Genomic DNA, 17755 nt, shown 5'->3' on the forward strand with positions numbered 1-17755 from the left:
CAAAGCAAGCAAATTTTGCAGTCGTAAGATTTTCCGTCATTGAAACGCGTGTCTGTAGAAAAACAAGCAACTATTTGGTGAACTTTTTTAGTGAGTGCAAAAAGATAATAAATATCCAACTAATGTTGAATCAAGTTAATTCAAAAGTTGGCAAACTTTAACTGAATTCCATTCGATTGTATAGTGTGTATATATTTTGGCATTTAATTTGCCGTCGCTATTTGGCAAAGTTTGATTTAGGAAGGAGTTTCTAATTACTCAGCCAACTGGATGTGACAGCAGAAAAGCAGAAATCAAAAGTAATTCCCTTACCCGATTTTGTTTAACAGGCAGCGGAAGCGGCTTCAAACTGGGCGAATACCGCAAAATGACACGTGTCAGGCGCATTGTGGTAAGCCTAACTGAACTTCACGTTTACAACTTTAAGAATACACAACTCACACACACACACACACATACACAAACAAATAAATACAGAAATTCACAAAATTTTCACCAAAAATTCTTATTCAAGTCAGTGAAAGCATGCTTTGGCCCTAACACAAAAATTAAATTTCACATTTTAACGCGTTTTGCATGCCGAGCATCTCTGCTCTCCAGTCTCCACCAGCTCCCCTCTCTTGTAGGTTTTATTTCTTCCACTCTCTCCTCCTTCTACTTGACTTTTGTAATTTTACTGCTAATTTTTATATATACATTTATACAACAAAATAACATATATATATATTTATTTTTTTCCATTGAATTTGTACGCGCTCTTTGAACTTCTCGTAACATTGTCGATGGGCTTTTATTTTGGGGAAGGGGGTTTAAATTTCGGAAAATACCCCTTTGCCGCAGGCCTAAATCTTTGCCTGTCAATTGCGGTTATGAGTAGTAGCTGGATTTGGAAATTCATCTTGAAATATGGCCAATAAGTATTAGTTAATACGTATCGAATGTACTTGCCCATATAACTTTACTTTGGCCTTTTTTTTAAATATATATAAAACATTAACGCTTAGTAGCTAAAAAGGATACTTAGTGTCTGTCAAGTAATTATAGTTAATTAAAATTAAATAAATCTGCGTATTTTTATACATTTTATTTAAATACTTATTAAACTAAGCAAGCTACGTCTACATTAATTTTTGAAGTACTATTATTAATTACCAACTCTTAAAACAAATAACTTTTTTACATATATGTATATGTACGCATATTTATTTAATTTTAATTAACTATAATTACTTGACAGACACTAAGTATCCTTTTTATAAATAGGATATATCCTATTTGTAAACTAACATACTTATATCCTATTTGAAGATTTATCTTGTACTCAAAGTATGAAATAATTAACTACATAACATAAACTTAACTTGTTAATTGCCTTCTTAAAATAATTAACATTGTGAAGACAGAACCAAAAAACAATAGAGTTAAAAACTGTTGGCTTGAATCGCTTTAAATAGAAACTTTCTATTCCACTTAAATTTGACCTTGTTTTATATTCCCTCCCTTTGCCATGATTAAAGTTTCAAGGACATTATTAGATGTAAGCAACTTCTTAAATAGTTCAAAATACTCTTACGCCAAATCTGGAATTTACTTTCTCCCTATAGGCATTTCATAATATTGCTGATTAGCAGGTGTAAAGTGATTTACTCAAGGTTTTTCAAAAATTTATCAGAATACGGGGAAATTGTGAAGATGGTCGAACAAAAGTTAACACTTTTCATTAGCTGACCATTTGAGGAATTGACTACTTCTCAGCTTTTTTCCATCTTCAGCTCTTTTGATGTAACTCCAGAATATATAGAATAATATATAATTATATTACAATTGTAATTTAAGTTGAAATTAATTTCAAATACATTGCACTAATGGCAATTGTAAAACTTATAAGTAGTTAGCCACTAAGTTTTATTAAAGCTTTTATATAGTCATGAACACTCGCCACATTCCCCCATAGACAAAATTGAATCTGTTTTACAATTTTCACTTTACATATGAGAAATAATGTCTTCAGACGTCTGACAGGAAAACAAGTTTATGTCCATTTAATAGCATCTTATTAGATATTTAAATCAACTTACCTCACCTTTTTTTCTTTTCTGGTTCAAAGTGGGGAGAATAGGGATTTTTTTGTAGACCATTTTTATTGTTTGGCAAGCCAAAGAAATTCCCTAACCCAAACCATTCAATACATAGCTTAGTTGTTATATGACAAAGGACCCACATTTTTGGTCACCTTCTGTTTTATACGAAATTTTTACGATTATTATACACCTTCTCCTCCTCCTCCTCCTCCTGCTGCTGCTATGTCCCAAAATCAGCGGTACGAAGAGAGAATGTAACTTACACGTGATGTATTCACAATATGTGCGCGGCAATGTTCTTTTTATGTGTTTACTGGCCTAAATTGTTGAGGTTAAATTTAAACACACAAAGGCCCATTGACTGGCCTGAACAGGCCAACAAGCGAATTTTCCCTCCAATTTTCTTTTCAAGTAGCCGTACGAAAAAAAAAAAACATCGCGCATTAATTTCCAACAGTCCTTATCTAAGCCTTGAAAATGGCCAGTAGAAAACTGAACTGAACTGAACAAAAAGCAAATGGCAATCACTAAAAAACCAAAGAACAAAAAAAAAATGAGAAATGCAAATGCAGTTCAGTTCGCGGTGCCACAGCAGAAACAAAAAAACAAAATCAAAACGAGAAAAAAACAACGAAGAATTTCAGACGATTTTTTCCTTATGGAATTTTGCTTGGTCAATGAAATTCTTTTAGGCTTATTTCGGGTCTGCCGCTGCAACTAAGCTGAAAAAGGTATCAAAAAGCCAAAGCAATGAGAAAAAAGGAGAAACAGAAATGGGAAAATGTCAAAACGAGGCACCGACGCGATTTGATGAGTGAACGAGTAAAGTGGCTTTAACATCAAGCATACGCCAGGTTGAACAGAAATTCAAGCGAAAAAGAAAAAATGTGGAAACAGATAACCAAGCCATAAATTTTTAACTAAAAGTTAAGTTGATTATTCAGAGCAAGTTTTAGGCCAACAGAGAACGGGCAAAAAAAAACTTTGCCTGTTACTATGCAAAGTCAACCATATCAGATGGAATCACAAAAGAAGCCAGCAATTTTTCAAAAATTTGCCCAACTTTAAGATGTTGGTAGCCAGAATTTTATTTAAAGAGAAAAAGTTTCATAGATAGCCCAAGATTAGGCGAGGAATATCAAAGGATACAGAATTGTACTTGAATCCTTCCCCATTAACTAACTATTAGCTTTCACATTTGAAAGAGGTAACGAAAGTTGGTAATTTCCCTTGGTTCATTAAAGAGAACCCGTCAGAAAGGGGACCTTCTGCAATTGAAATGTTCGAGCCATGATGGATTAAATTTAAAGCCTGCCAGCCTACCAATTGGCCAAAGAGCTGACTCTTGTCCTTGCTCGCCTGGCCTGAGCCTCGCAAGTGCCATTATTCATACGCCCCATCTGCCCTCATTTTTGTCACATTAACCTGTTGGCGGGCAAAGCAGCAAAAGCGGATGCGAAAAAGCAGTTCACAGTTCGAAAAAGTCACATACACAAATCAAATGGATATCTCCTCCTTGTGCCATCCGTTTGCCTGTCCCTCTTTCACTCTCTCTCTGTCTCTCTCTTTCTCTCTCTCTATCTCGTGTGTCCTCTTCACGTTTATCGCAACAAGGCAATAAATTTCCACAAAAATAACAACATTTTTATGGTCTCTTCATTTTCGACAGCTGCAAATGCGAATTGTCTTTGCACAATGCACAAATTTCATGGCATCAACATTATTATCTCTGTTTGTCAGTAACGCCCCCCCAGCCCCCTCCAAAAGCGTCCCTCATTCTGCTTAGCATAATTTTGCTTAAACAACTACAAAAAAAAAAAAAAAGTACAAGAAATATAAGAATGAAACGAAGTGGGAAAAGTAGAAGGAAAAGCAAACAAACATTTTATTTGAGGCATTTTGATTGATGGCATAAGCTTGACATTTTTTGGTATTCCTTCCTTCATTTTTGTTTTGTGTTTTTTTTTTTTGACTACCAAGTGCTGTTTGGCATCATTTTAATTAAAGTGCTGGTGGGCGTGGTATGTAACAAACTGATGCTTAGCTTAATCAGAGAGAATGAGAGCTGTTTTAGGGGGAAAGAAAACTTTTATTGCAGCTAGAGGGAAAATTTATGTATGTTGGTGTGAAGAGTTTGTTGCCGTTGTTGATTGTTGTTGAGATTAGTTGGTCTGGAGATGTCTAGCGGATGAAGGATATGGACTAAAGCAGTTAGTTGTGTTTTCCCCCATGGCTTACAATCATTAGCAAAAAGTTATGTTTTTCATGTTTTCGTGGTCGAGGAAAGTGATGGATTTTGAAAATGTAATAAATGATAGACCTAAGGTTAAGGGTCCTTAAAGTATGCACTATGTTAACAAGGAATCTCAAAAAGCTACTACAAACAAAAAGAGAACTGGAATATAATTTTAACCAATGTGAAAATCTTGACAGCTCTAGAATTTCTCTTAATAAATTTTATACTAATGATTGACACCAGTAGAAAGAATACAAAATATTATTGATAGAAATGCGATGAAACTTTTACATAGCGTATAGTCCGGGGTATATGAGTTGTCTAAGTGGTCCAATCAAGGATCGAGGACGATCCAAGTGTATGGATTTAGTTTATGTCTAACATAAGCCGATGGTAATAGTTACAAGTGATGGTAAACAAATACCTACAAATAATAATTGTACATTGTTTTCCATTTACTGCTAATTGTTTGTTTCGTTTGTTTGCGTTTCCTTGTTTGCCTTTTAAAATTCAATGATGAAATCACTAGTATATATGAAGGAAAGAAAGAATAGTTTGGTAGATAGGCCAACTAGCAACTAGCTACCTCAATTGACAAAGAAATTCACACAGATTCTTCCTGAACAATAAGCTTTCCTTGGCTACCCAGAAATGACAACCAGTTTCAATACTCAATGAATTCTGTGGGGAAATAGTTTCCTAATTGACAGATGAATATCTGCCAGAGAATTTCTTACCGCAGGAAAAAGAAATTGAGGACTTGTGAGGCTATGCTATCCGTTTATGATTGTTTACATATATAGTTATGCTTAAAATTTTACTACCATATTAATACAAGACCATCTATTCACATTGTTATCTTATTTCTCACAGCTTAGAAAAAGTATGCATTGAATTTGCATTTAGTTTCCATAAGTCAGGAATCTAAGCACGCTGCATTAATAATAAATTGGTAGTTTTTAATCTAAATCCAATATTGACATAAGCTCCACATACGAGTTGTAAAGGTATACTTCCTTTAACAGGTGAATAGGTTTAAAAAACTAATTTACAAAAACATTTTTGAAAAATAAACAATCAAAAGTTATGATTCCACTATGAAATAGTGCTCACATATTTCTAAGAATGTTTATACAATATAAAGCTGATCTCTGTAAGGAATTACAGATTTTTTTTTTTTTGTGAAAAATCCTTTCATTTGAAGCCTTTTATAAAAATTTTTGTATGCATCCGTCATTAAAGGCTTAATCTCTTAAAATTGCTTTTGCAAAACCCTTAATTGACCACAATCACCGAAATATTTTTTAATAGTCGGATTATGGACTAAATAAAGTTCCATTCCCTATTTCTTTGGCACAAATCCCAGCATTAAAGTTTGGGACTTGTCCGGTTATATTTATTAAGGATTGCCGACCATTAGGCAGGTGTGAGCGTTCGCGAACAGGTTCTCGTTTTTACTTTTTTTTCTGTTTGTTGCCTTTGTTGCCGTTGCCGTTGCCCGTTGCCGGTGCTGGCGCTGCTGTTGTCGCTATAAAATTGAAGTGCCAAAGCCAGCGGGGTGTCAACACCGCAAAACTACAACACCAACAAGGGCAACAGCGGCAGCAGCAGCAGCAGCAAGAAGACCAACAACGGCAACAGGAGCAAAAGCATGAAATGCCTTGTTTGAGCTTGTGCTCAGCACAGGACCAACACGACGATTGAGAGCGGGAGAGTGATGGGAGATGCGGGCAAACATACAGAGAGACAGACAGACAGGGAACAACAAAAGGCTGCCAGTCAAAGAGATGGGAGCCAAAACGAAGGCGGAAGAGTGGCAATGCAAAGCCCGCTCGCTGGCAGACCAAATTGCTTTTTGCTTTATGTGTACCCAGCAAGGAAAAGCGGCAAAAGGCAACGGCCAAAACTGTCAACGGTAGCAGCAGCAGCAACAGCAACAGCAGCAGGTGGTAAATTAGAGATGAGCGTGGGCCGTGACTAAAGTCCACAGTAAACAAAAATTGCATAATCTTAGTGGCTCAGGTAAAATTAATTTACTTTTCCACTTTTCTCGCCTTGATATGCAAATCAAACGGGTTAAGTTGTAATGCCAAAACTTGAGTTGTTAAGTTGGCAAACAAGTCAAAATCAATCAACAAATTGCGATCCAGCTTACAAGTTAAACAAAAGAAAGAAGAGTTTGGATTTAAGAGCCATTTAGCTTTTAGTTAGTCACTGCAAATATATATAAATTAGTTATTCAAAAACACTTTTAAATCTAAACATATTTTGCCAATGATCATTAATCTAAAAGAACAAAGTAAAATGTTACCAATGAAAAAATTTTTCAAAGACTTCTGTTTTGTATTAAAGCCTATTTTATTCTCGATTACCAAATATAAGGGGCAAATAAAGACACCTTTTTATGAAGGTACTAAAAAATGTTCCATTGTAGTTTTCTTTTTTAGTATTTCAAGAATTTCCCCATGGATTTCCATTGGCCATCTCTATGGCAATTAAGTAGCAAGAAGCCCAGTACCGCAAAATTATATATAAAAAACCTATATATGTATACGTATAGGTAACCATCTATTTATGTATATATATAGGTATACATGTATGTATGAATGAATGTACAAATTTCATTTTTGGTGCTTTGCCCACGCACACTACGTGTTTGCATTGGGCATTTTAATTAAGCTAAACAAACAGACCAAACAATTATACATATACACACACACACACACACCAAAGAGAAGCACTCATAAAAGCCAGAGTCATTGGCCAAGTCATATTTCTATGTTGAAATTTTTCTTCATCTGCTTCATGCTTCATTTAATTTCAATTTTACGTTTTCCTCTTGTTTTTTCGTTTGTCGCGCCTTTTGCTTATGCTACAGTTTTTTTCTCGCATTCTTGCTTTACCTTTTTATGGCGCTGCCAATTACGCCACCAAGTTGCTTTATTATACGCTGCTTTCCCCGCACCTCCCGCTGCTTATTTTTTTCCAACCAAACACCTTCATCCCGATTCTCTGTAGTTGCTCTCATGCCACTTCTTCGAAATGGCTGCCATTTTTTCACGCAGTTTCTCGTCATCGTCAACATCGTCTTGGTGTTGCTTTATTAAACCTTAGCAGCGCAATCACCGAAATGAGCGCACTCACACCTACACTTACTGACACACACGCAGGCACTCACACATGCATATACTCAGACTAAGATGATTCCACAGAAACACCTACGAGGGCACGTGCAGCATTTGTATTTAAATTTGAATGTCTCTCCTGCTTGGAAGCTTCACCTTGCACACCTTGAGATTCATACGAATATCCAAATATACAGACACTTACACTCATTTATACATATACATATATATATATATATGTGTGTATTCATTTATATATACGTAGCTACCCAAGAAAACGTTCAGAAGACGCAACAATGTTAGTTGAGCTTGAACCTTGAACCGTGGGTAAACTGAAAAGTTTCTCAACTAAAGTTGGATGAAATGAATAATTTTATTGCAATTCTAAAGCAACAGAAATAATCATTATACATTTATTTCCAAATCCAAAAAAGGAATACTCAATAAAACATTTTTAACCAGGTCAGTTGGTCTAATAAACGTCTATTCTTTTCGAAATTATCTTAAGTATTTATTTAGGTTTGAAAGTTTTGAAAATATTTAACAATAAACTGTTTAAATTTAGGTTTAGTAAGAAAAAGTTTTGCACACTTTATTCTACTGAAAACACACAAAGTCCACCACTAGCCAACTGCTTGGCTTCCTCCTGCGTTTCCAATGGCATGTCCGAAGTTAACTACCTCCACCCCCCACCCGCAGCTCTTCAATGATTTCTAACCTACCATTTTGGCCGAAATGCGTTCGCATCAAACTATATAACACGTTCATATTTCTTACGGTTCGTTACACATTTAATATTAAAGCAAATTGCCGACTGGCTGAGTGAGTATAGTCTGCGAGTGTATGTATCTGTGTGTGTGTGCAGTCAGGTAGGTAGTTTGTCTTAGGTCCCTTCTTCTTATTTTCTGTTCATTTTTGTTGTTTTTTTCGGGTACTTTGGAACATTCTTCAGCAGTTAAGGTGGCTAAATGATATGCAAATAAAAACGTGGCTCGATGTAAACGTGAGAACCTTGGCCATGTGTGGCAAAAAAAAAAAAAAAAACGTGAAGGAAGCTCGGCAAGGAAGGCTATTTAAATTCAAATTTAAATGGTTTGCTACATTTGAAGCAGCTCAAATTGAGCGGCCAGGCCAAAGGGCCTAAACATATGTGCGAAAAGTTTTCGGTTTAATTAACATAATTATGAAGAAAGAACTAAGGGAAACCTTTATGCGTTTCCTACTCAAACTTTTGCCATGCAAAAGTAATGCCGCAGAAACTTGCACCTGGCAGTTCAGTTTTTTCAGATTTGGTTTTGCTTTTTCACTCCTATTTTTTTTTGTGTCTGTGGCCCGTAGCTTTTTATCTTGAGCGCGGCAGATCCTTTAAGTATGCAGCATAAGCACTGCACAGAGCCCCTTTACACACACACACACATACACACAACACCAGGACACTGCTGCACTTCTTGTTGAGTGCACTTTCCACTTTCACTTTGCGCTCGCTTGTTGACTGACTGCCAAGCTGCTTTTCCTCTACCCCATTCTCCTCTCACTCATTCTCTCTCCTGTCTCTATTTCTGTCTTCCTCTCTTGTGCTTTTGCTCCGTTCTACTTTTATTATTTGCGTTTAGCTCACGCAAGTCTCACATTACAAATACACGCACACGCACACACACATGTACACACACACAAACACTTGTATACCCATACACAGATACAGACACTTCTGGCTTTTTTCATTGTCATTTGCGCCTGAACGTATGCTATGCCCCCTTATGCATTTGCTCGCCGCGCTGACTCATGTCCATGCACTAAAAATTCCATTTCATCCAGCAATTTCATCTTGTTATACTCTTTAAATGGGCATTATAGTTAAGTTCTATGGTTTAGAAATGTATGCAAAGAATTCCAAAATGATGTTTCCTGCTGATGACAAAATAATGTTGAATAGTTTTTGCTCCTTAATGCGTTTTATATTGCATAACTGAGATTGACATTGGATACATTTAGGGGATCAACGAAACAGATTTCATTAAATGCTTTCCTCATTCCAAAATAAAAAGCATAAAAAATTGTCTTGTATATTTGAACATTGAATAAAAAGTGTTGGAATTTGAATGGTAATGGATATAAAAATGTGCATCAGACGAAAGTTAAATATTTGTACTACCATAAAACTCTGCTCTCAATTCTAGTTCGTTTCAACCAATTCTAGTTGCCATTTACAGTTCAAATTCATTCAAATAATTGAAATTTGTGTCGTTTAATGATTGAAATTCCACAGTTTTTGTTTTAAAAAGGAGATGGCTTATGTTAGTGTATATTAAGTATTTAAGTCTAGAACTTTGCAGCTTGTAACTAGATGCCAACTATTGTTGTTTATTCTCTTTGCCTTACAGCATTTTGCGCTTACTATAACTGGTCAACTCTCATCCCCAATGGCCTGATACCCCTTTTCTTTTTGCCATCCTTGACCTATGACTTGTCCAGCAGTGTATGTGTGTTTTTTATTTGTATTTGACACTTTTTTTGTTGTTTTTTTTTTCTTGTTTTTAGGGCGTAACAGTTTTTGTCATGTTTGTTGATTGTGAAAGTTTGTTGAAGCGCTTTTTAACAGTTTTTGTGACACTTTTGTGCTCAATCTCGCATAGATGAGTGTGTGTGTGTGTGTGTGTGTGAGTTTTAGTGTACGAGGGAAGGCAGTAGAGTACAGATATAATGACCCTAAAGAGTAGTATGTCTCGTCACAATCACCTTTTAGAGGTAGTCGCTAGATATCAAACATTCATGATAATTAATTTGTCTACTTTAAAGGCAACCCTCGATTGTATGCACTTGATACTCCTGCATGTTATACTTCAGCATTTTGTTGTTGTTGTTGCCTTCTCCCCGGGCAACAGGATCTGACATGGCCTGACCTTAATGCATATGCGGCAAGCTACCCCAATATGCCAGAAATCATTTTACGCTTCAAATTTTCCTTCCATTATTTTCATTTTTTTTTTTTTTTTTTTTCACTTTCAGACGGCATAAACAATGCAATTTTCTGGCAATTTAACTGGCCAATTGGCAGCAAAATGCATAATTCATAAGGGCATCAACATGAACAAAAAACAAAAAAAATACATCTATGTATATAGTATATGAAAACCATTATCGATAAATTGCAATTGAAAACCGAATTCACTGTAAATATACGAGTATGTGCGGTTTTTTGCTTCACACATTTGATGCCAATACTTTAGTTTTGTCCGTGGGAAAACTTCTGCTCTGTATTTTTATTTTTCTCTTTCCTCTTTCCCTTTTTTTCTCTACTATTTTACTCTTTGGATAGCTTCTTTTTGCACGCTCCTTTCGAGTGCAATTGAATTTTCAAATGTAATGAGTTTTTGTGGTTTACTTATTAAGTTGCTTTTATTTTTTTTGTGGCTTTGCCTTAAATTGCTCTTTGGTGTATTCATTTTTGTATTCTGTCGACCATTCCATTTTCCTATTTCTTTTTTCCTTCATTTGAGGTTGTAAAGCTTCTTTCTCAATTTGGACACTCAAATTATATCGAAAAATTTAAGTCTAGAAAGGTGTTAAGCAGACAACTAATTTTATGTCTTCCAGATATAATTTTTTGCTGAATTATCAAGAAAATTGAAATATAAATCGATCGATAATGTATATACCTACCTAAAAAGAAGCATTAATCCATCCAATTCACTGATGATTCTTTTATGGTTTTAATTGAATTTTTCTACTTACATTTCGTGTGATTTTTGTTCCCATCACAAAATTCTCATTAATTTTTTAGCATATTTACCTTATACAGATCTCAGCCTTGATCTATTAGATTACTCAACACTCAATCTAATCAATAAATTCTCTATTGTATACCTTTTGTTGGGAAATATTCTCTATATCAATCAGTTGGCAAAACTATTACGTTCAATAAACATCAATCAGTTGAGTATCTTAGCTTCAGTTTTATTTCAATACCATTTGAAATATTTTCAATTCCATATGAATTGACTTCCATCCAAGTTTGTATGTATTTTTATATTTATTGAGGTACATTTCGGTTTGCCATATATTATCTGCTTGATGTGGCCGCAAATGGAAAAACATATTGTGTGGCTTAAATTGCTTTTCACGTATTTTGTTTATGCTTATTTTTGCTGTTTTTTTTCAATTTTTATTTTACCATTATTAAAGCAGTTTTCAATTATGCTATAAATAATTTTCGCAAGTATTTTAATTAATGAGCTTGCTCTTTCTTTCCCTCTCACTCTCTCTCTCCCTCTGTCTCTTTCTCTTTGTGGGTGTGTACCTGCCGCCTAAATAAATAATGTAATTGAATTTGCTTTAAAAACACCTTAACTTAACTTTTATGCGAATTTAATTGGCCTCAATGTGTAAAAGTTTTTTTTTTTTTTTTTGTCTTTTTTGAGGTTTTAGTTGCCTCTTGGCTTTTCCTGTCAATCTGTTTAAACATTGTTGAAAAATCTTTCCATTTATTTATGCCAAGGCGCAAAAATCATCTCAATAAGCGAGACACATCTGTCTTTAGCTCTTTGCCGGCGGCATCTGTTTGTTGTTTTAATGTAAAATATTGTTCATACGCCATGGTGTGCATTAAAAGCTTTGCCAAATATATTTCTGCTTATTGTTTATGTTTCGATGAGTTATTGTTTTTACCTATGAACAGATATGAAAAGAATTATAGAAATATTGCACTTACAAAACATTTTCATATACATATGTATGTGTCAATCTGCACCAGCAAGCAAATGTTTCATTGGAAAAACAAACTAAACTAATAACAAAGAAAAATAACATAAATATCTAAGATATCCCAGCATGTCCAGCAATCAGACTATATCAGAGTTTGTTTTTATGTGTATTTCAAATCAGTTTAAACGGATTGCAATTTTATTGAAGCCAGCTAATTGCCTCAACTTTCCTTTTATTTATATATTTTTTTGTATCTTTGTTTATATTTAAATCAAATTTAATAACATGAATATTTACCCAATAATATTTTATTTTCATTTTATGGTATTTCTCTATGAGTGAAAATATTTTGTAAAAATGTTTTCTTCTTTTGTTTGCAAAGCTAAATTTGGTATTTTGTTTTATAAAAGAAGAAAAAATATCCGGAAAATGTTTTTAATTAAATCTCTTTTGAGCAATTGCTTAAAGAGCAAACATTTTTTATGTTGAGCCCACAAAACGTTTTAAATCTTTATTTATTACAAAATTTTCGGTTCTTTTCCACATTTATCGATAGAATCGATTAAATTGTAGCAAATAACTTATAGTATCATTAATATAAAATTATCGTGCACAGCAAGATATTAACACACAAGCTGATGAAAATACAAATAAAGTGATAAATTGTTGTTAAGCCCGAGGAAAACACAAATAGAAAAGTTATAATCTTTTCTATATGAATGTATTTTTTGTTTAAATAAACTTGAAATGAATAGGCAGGCATTAAATTTATATTATGTAGTCTTTGGGGCTTGTTTTTCTGTTTTCGAAATTGAAGTACTTACCAATTGATGCTAGAGCAAGAAAAATTCAATTTTCAATTTTCAGGGAATACCCCTTCAATGGGCTTACCAAGTGACCGACAGACTGAGCAGTCGGCCACTTGGCCACTCGACCTTCCTTATAGGTCATCATCATTTCAATTTCAACCTCAATACAAAAATGTTTGTAATCATCATTAACATCGTTGGACACGTTCCCCACATAAATTACTTTGGGCTTTTCCAGGCATTTTGCAGTCAACCGCATGTCTCTCTCTCCATCTCTGTCCCTCCCTCTACTATCTCACTCACTCTCTCGCTCTGGCCATGGCAACGGCAACTTGTTTATTGATCTTCGCTGAACTTTTTGCCTTCGAGTTTCTTCCAGTTGTTGATACGTTTCTCTCTTCTCTTGCTATTTAAACATTTTATCGGCCTGTTTATTATTGTAAAATATTTTCATGTCGATTTTTACAAATTTACATCTTGGTGAGTTATTTCCATTTGTTTGCTTTCATTATATTTCGCTGACTAGAAATTTTGTGTTTCCCTATTGTTTTCTCTTTTATATTATGTGTTTTATATGTAATTTTCTTTCCAATACTCTTGCAAAAAGGGTATAACCATTATGTATTGGTATTTGAGTAGAAAAAAACATTTTGTTTTGTTTTTGTAAAAGAATTAATTAAATTTTTTTGGGCCTAGAAGCAATCAATTATATTATTTATTAAGGTAGAGTTTGTTTTTGTTTCTTTTGTTATTCAAAATCACTTTGAGATTGACAGCAAATTCAGTATCAGAATTTTCCGATCATAATTTCAATTTCTTTTACTTTATAAAACTATATTGATTCATAATTTTATTCGTTTTTTAATTTCTCTTCCAACTAGTTGATTTAAAGTCCTTCAAAATACTTTTTTATCATCTTAAATGTATTGAATAAATGTTACTAGATATGTCTAAAGTGAATAGTAACAAAGTTTTACTCCTTTTTATAGTTTTAGTACTACAACTACAAGAAGAAGTATGAAATTTTGGGAAATCAAGAGAAAACTCCTTACAGATGAGAAATGTGTCCAGTTATTTTTCCGTTGAATTTGACTTTTAAAAGGTGAATTACTCTCACCATAAATTTCAAGGAAATTACCTAAAAACAACCAAGATAAAATATATTCAAACTGACATGAACATGAACTTGTCTTGTAGCACAGTTTTTGTCATTTGTCGTTTTTATTTGTTTATTTGCTTTGACTGAATTCCTCTCTAAGAACAGAGAGAAAGAGGGGGGAAAAAATGAAATTTTTTTTGACTTTTATGCCTTTTGCTTTTTCAATTGGCAGGCAAAGTTTTCCAAGCCCAGTTGTTAACTAGACTCGATGGGCTAGAAATATCGTTTGTGTTGCTGCCCCAGAACCCCAGACCAGGCCCACTTTCTTTGCCTTGTTTGTCTGGACAAACATGTCGAGCATTTTGTTTGCTTGACTGGCATTTTGGGCGACGCTCTTTATGGCTCGTAAGCTGACGCGCCTCTTTCACTTACTTGAAGGAAAGTATTTTTCGCTCTAGCCATAAAACGATGGCGCCGTTTGTGGATAGATGGGAGTGAAGGGCCACAGCGAAAAAGCGAAGAAGCAAAGGAAAACAAGAACAGCGATGGCAAAACAAAAACAGCCAACTAAATCATTACAAACGCTCTCTATAGCCTCTCCCCCCTTGCCCATACTTTCCATCTTTTCGGTTAGTTGTTTATTGTCTTAGAAGTTTGGACTTTTCGAGTTTGTTTCATGTATTTTAATTTATATTGTTTATGCCATAGATATAAGATAATTTCTATATAAAGAATTTATAATGCCCCGCCAAGTCGCTGAAATAAACTTATAAAGATATCTATTTATATATTGAAATCAGGTTAACATTATATATGTAATCTTAGATTTTAGATTATCAAACAATAAGTAAAAAGAACAGTTGTAATTATTCTTAATCTATTAAGATCTTAATATCTAATTAGATATAGAAATGCTAAATATTTATCTCCTATTTTCAAAATTTATTCAGTTTATAGATTTGTGTATTCATTACCCATTACAAATTTGGGGTCAATCTGAGGTCAATCTCCTATGACATAATTTTGTATATTCTTCAATTTGGTTAATGTGTCCCATTGGCCATTTTGTATGGATTAATGTTCAAAATATGCTAATATTTATTTTGTATCTCGGCTATTATTTTATTATAGCCAATTTTTGTTTATCTGCAAAATTTTGTTTATTTGTCAAGTTTTCTTTTGGAAAGTTTGTCAATGGACTTTAACTATCAGCGCAATACGGAAAAACTTTGTAAAGGAAATAAATGTCCAAGATTATTTTTGATCTATGCCTTTTGACAAAATGTCATTAGCAAAATAAAAATAATATTATTTAGATTGATAGAATTGTTTCTATACGGTTTAGTGCCATTTTGTGTTTGATTTCATATAAAGTTTATAATTGAACATGTCTCTTATGGCTTTATTTAAGAGTATATTTATCCGAATATACATAAATAAAAAATATGATCTTTGAATATTAAATTCATTTAGCCAGAGTCGAGCCAAGTGAGCATCTCTTGCTTCAGGTTTAGTTGCCATTGCCCCTTGGACAGAGTTCCTATAAATATGCGTGGGCGGTCTAGGTCACATTACGGCTACTGGCAATTGGTAGCAATGGCCAGGATGAAAACGAGATGGCCAAAAATGGTACAATGGAAGAAATGGAATTGGCCACCTCTCTCGGCCAGGCTCACTCAGTCAGATTCGAAACGACAATTTATTTTGCTTCTGTATAAGAGGATATGTGTTGGATGCTTTAAGCTTTGCGCTTCGGGCCAAACATTTATTATTTTTCTTAATTAAATCTTAATTTTTCCTTTCTCTCTCTCTCTCTCTACGTTTATCTTTGTCTCTGGACATGACCTCGACAGGAGCTTAAAATGAATGTATGATGGCCACCGCAGGGCAGATGAGCCGACGATTTATACAAAAATAAAGTAAAAGCAAAAAGTGCAACTTGCAACGAAGCAACAACATGCATGGCAATAATAAAATTGCATGCCAAACGACAAGTAGTTAAAGCCAGTATCAGCCACTCCCACTACCCCAGTCATTTTTCTCCGCCTTTCCCCCGCATTGAAACTCATTAAAGTTGCCTGGATATGGTGAAGAGAAAAAGGAAGTGGGAGGAAATGGGTCGAACACCACTAATTAAGCCTAATGGCGCATGAAACATGCATTAAAACTAATGTGCAAGCAAGGCGATGGCCCTGCTTTCATATCCACCTCCACCATCACAAAGTCTCCTCACCCCCCTAGTCCCTATGACCGTTGTGTCGCACTAAAATCTGGAGCTGTGCCCCGTTTAATGATGTCTGCCTAATTTTATGCTATTTTTTGATGTTGCACAGCAAAATGGGAATTGATGATGTTGTTGTTGATGTTGCTTATTCCCATTTGCAAATGGCGAATATCAAGAATGATTCTCTCAATTTCAACACTATTTCTGTATATATTGTGCCCTTAGGACTGAAAAGCACTTTTATCTGCCAACAGAATTTTTATGAAAAGCAAAACACAAGTTCAACGCATTTCCAAAAGACTTAACAAAAATATACAAAAACTACAGAGAACTAAATTAGGCTAATGGAGAGAGAAATTTGATTTTTGATAGAACTATTTTTCAAATTTTTTCAAGAGAATAGAGAAATTTTCTAAAAGTTTTAACGAATTTAAAATAGGTTATTAGTTTTATTCATGGAGATAACTTTGCTAGAAATTGTTTGCTTAAGGTTGTCTAATTTTAAAAACATTAACAAACTTCAGTTAAAATATAATACAATTGCTTTTGAAACAAAACATTTAAACTTGTAAAAGATCTATTAAGATCCCTTAAACATTTTATATTAATTTTTATGTTGAGCTACATCAATCAAAACAAAAGTCAACTTGAATTTAGCTTCAGTCCAATAGTTGTTCTTAACAGCCGGAAGTGACTTGCAGTCGCCATATTAAGTTGTACGGGCGCCATTTTAAGTCTTGCGGCAGAAATTTTCATTAAAAATAAAAGAATTAAGTCTCTTAGGATTATGCAGCGTTCCTATATTAGTATTTCATATGTCGTCTTTGGTTCTTAGTTCTCATTTTTTAATCGTATAAAGTATTCAATCCAATCTATCCTCTACATTGCAGTTGCTGCTTGCCCAAGCAGTAACGAATAGATCATTATAGCTTATTCTTTAGCTCCTGTTGGCATTTGCGGCATGAATGAAACTACATACTTTGGTGGCTCTCATTTCACACGCGAGTGGCTTGCACACGCAGTCAACTTGATTGCACTACACATCCACCCCCTTTCACACCATGCCATACATACTGAACTTCTATCAAAGCAGAAGCCAAGAGAAGCCTCAAACAGAACCACAGGCAACCCAATCCAACCCATCTCAACTGAACCTCCTGTCAAGGAGCAGTGAACCAGCCACTAATGAAACATTATGGCTGTCGTAACACCAGCCACGCCGCACAAATCCACTAAAAACGTTTACGGCTTACGTGCAACATGACTTTGGTGGACTTTTCCAACGTGCAGCATAAGTGGCACGTACCTACAACAAAATAAAAAACCAACAAAAAAAAATGGGTGGAAACACTAAAAAGAAACAAGAAGCAAGATAACTGCAACGCACAAAAGTGTCCCAGGCTGCAATTGATTTTTGAGGTCCTCAAATGTAGGCAACAGTTTTATATCCGTATTTCACTTATGAATATCTGATATATAC

The 17755-nt window shown here is 34.4% G+C and overlaps 1 protein-coding gene across 2 annotated transcripts in view; it reads left to right on the forward strand.

The window, feature by feature from the left end:
• Dpp10 (Dipeptidyl peptidase 10) overlaps positions 1-17755 on the forward strand; it is a 45925-nt gene continuing 28170 nt past the window's right edge. The window contains exon 1 of one of the 2 annotated variants that reach the window (XM_068294581.1): positions 1-391. The gene's annotated coding sequence lies outside the window, so the exon portion shown is untranslated. The remainder of the gene's footprint in view (positions 392-17755) is intronic. The other variant, XM_068294582.1, reaches the window with a different exon arrangement.

This window comes from Drosophila tropicalis, unplaced genomic scaffold (genome assembly GCF_018151085.1).
Source record: "Drosophila tropicalis isolate 14030-0801.00 unplaced genomic scaffold, ASM1815108v1 contig_845, whole genome shotgun sequence".
NCBI lineage: Eukaryota > Metazoa > Arthropoda > Insecta > Diptera > Drosophilidae > Drosophila > Drosophila tropicalis.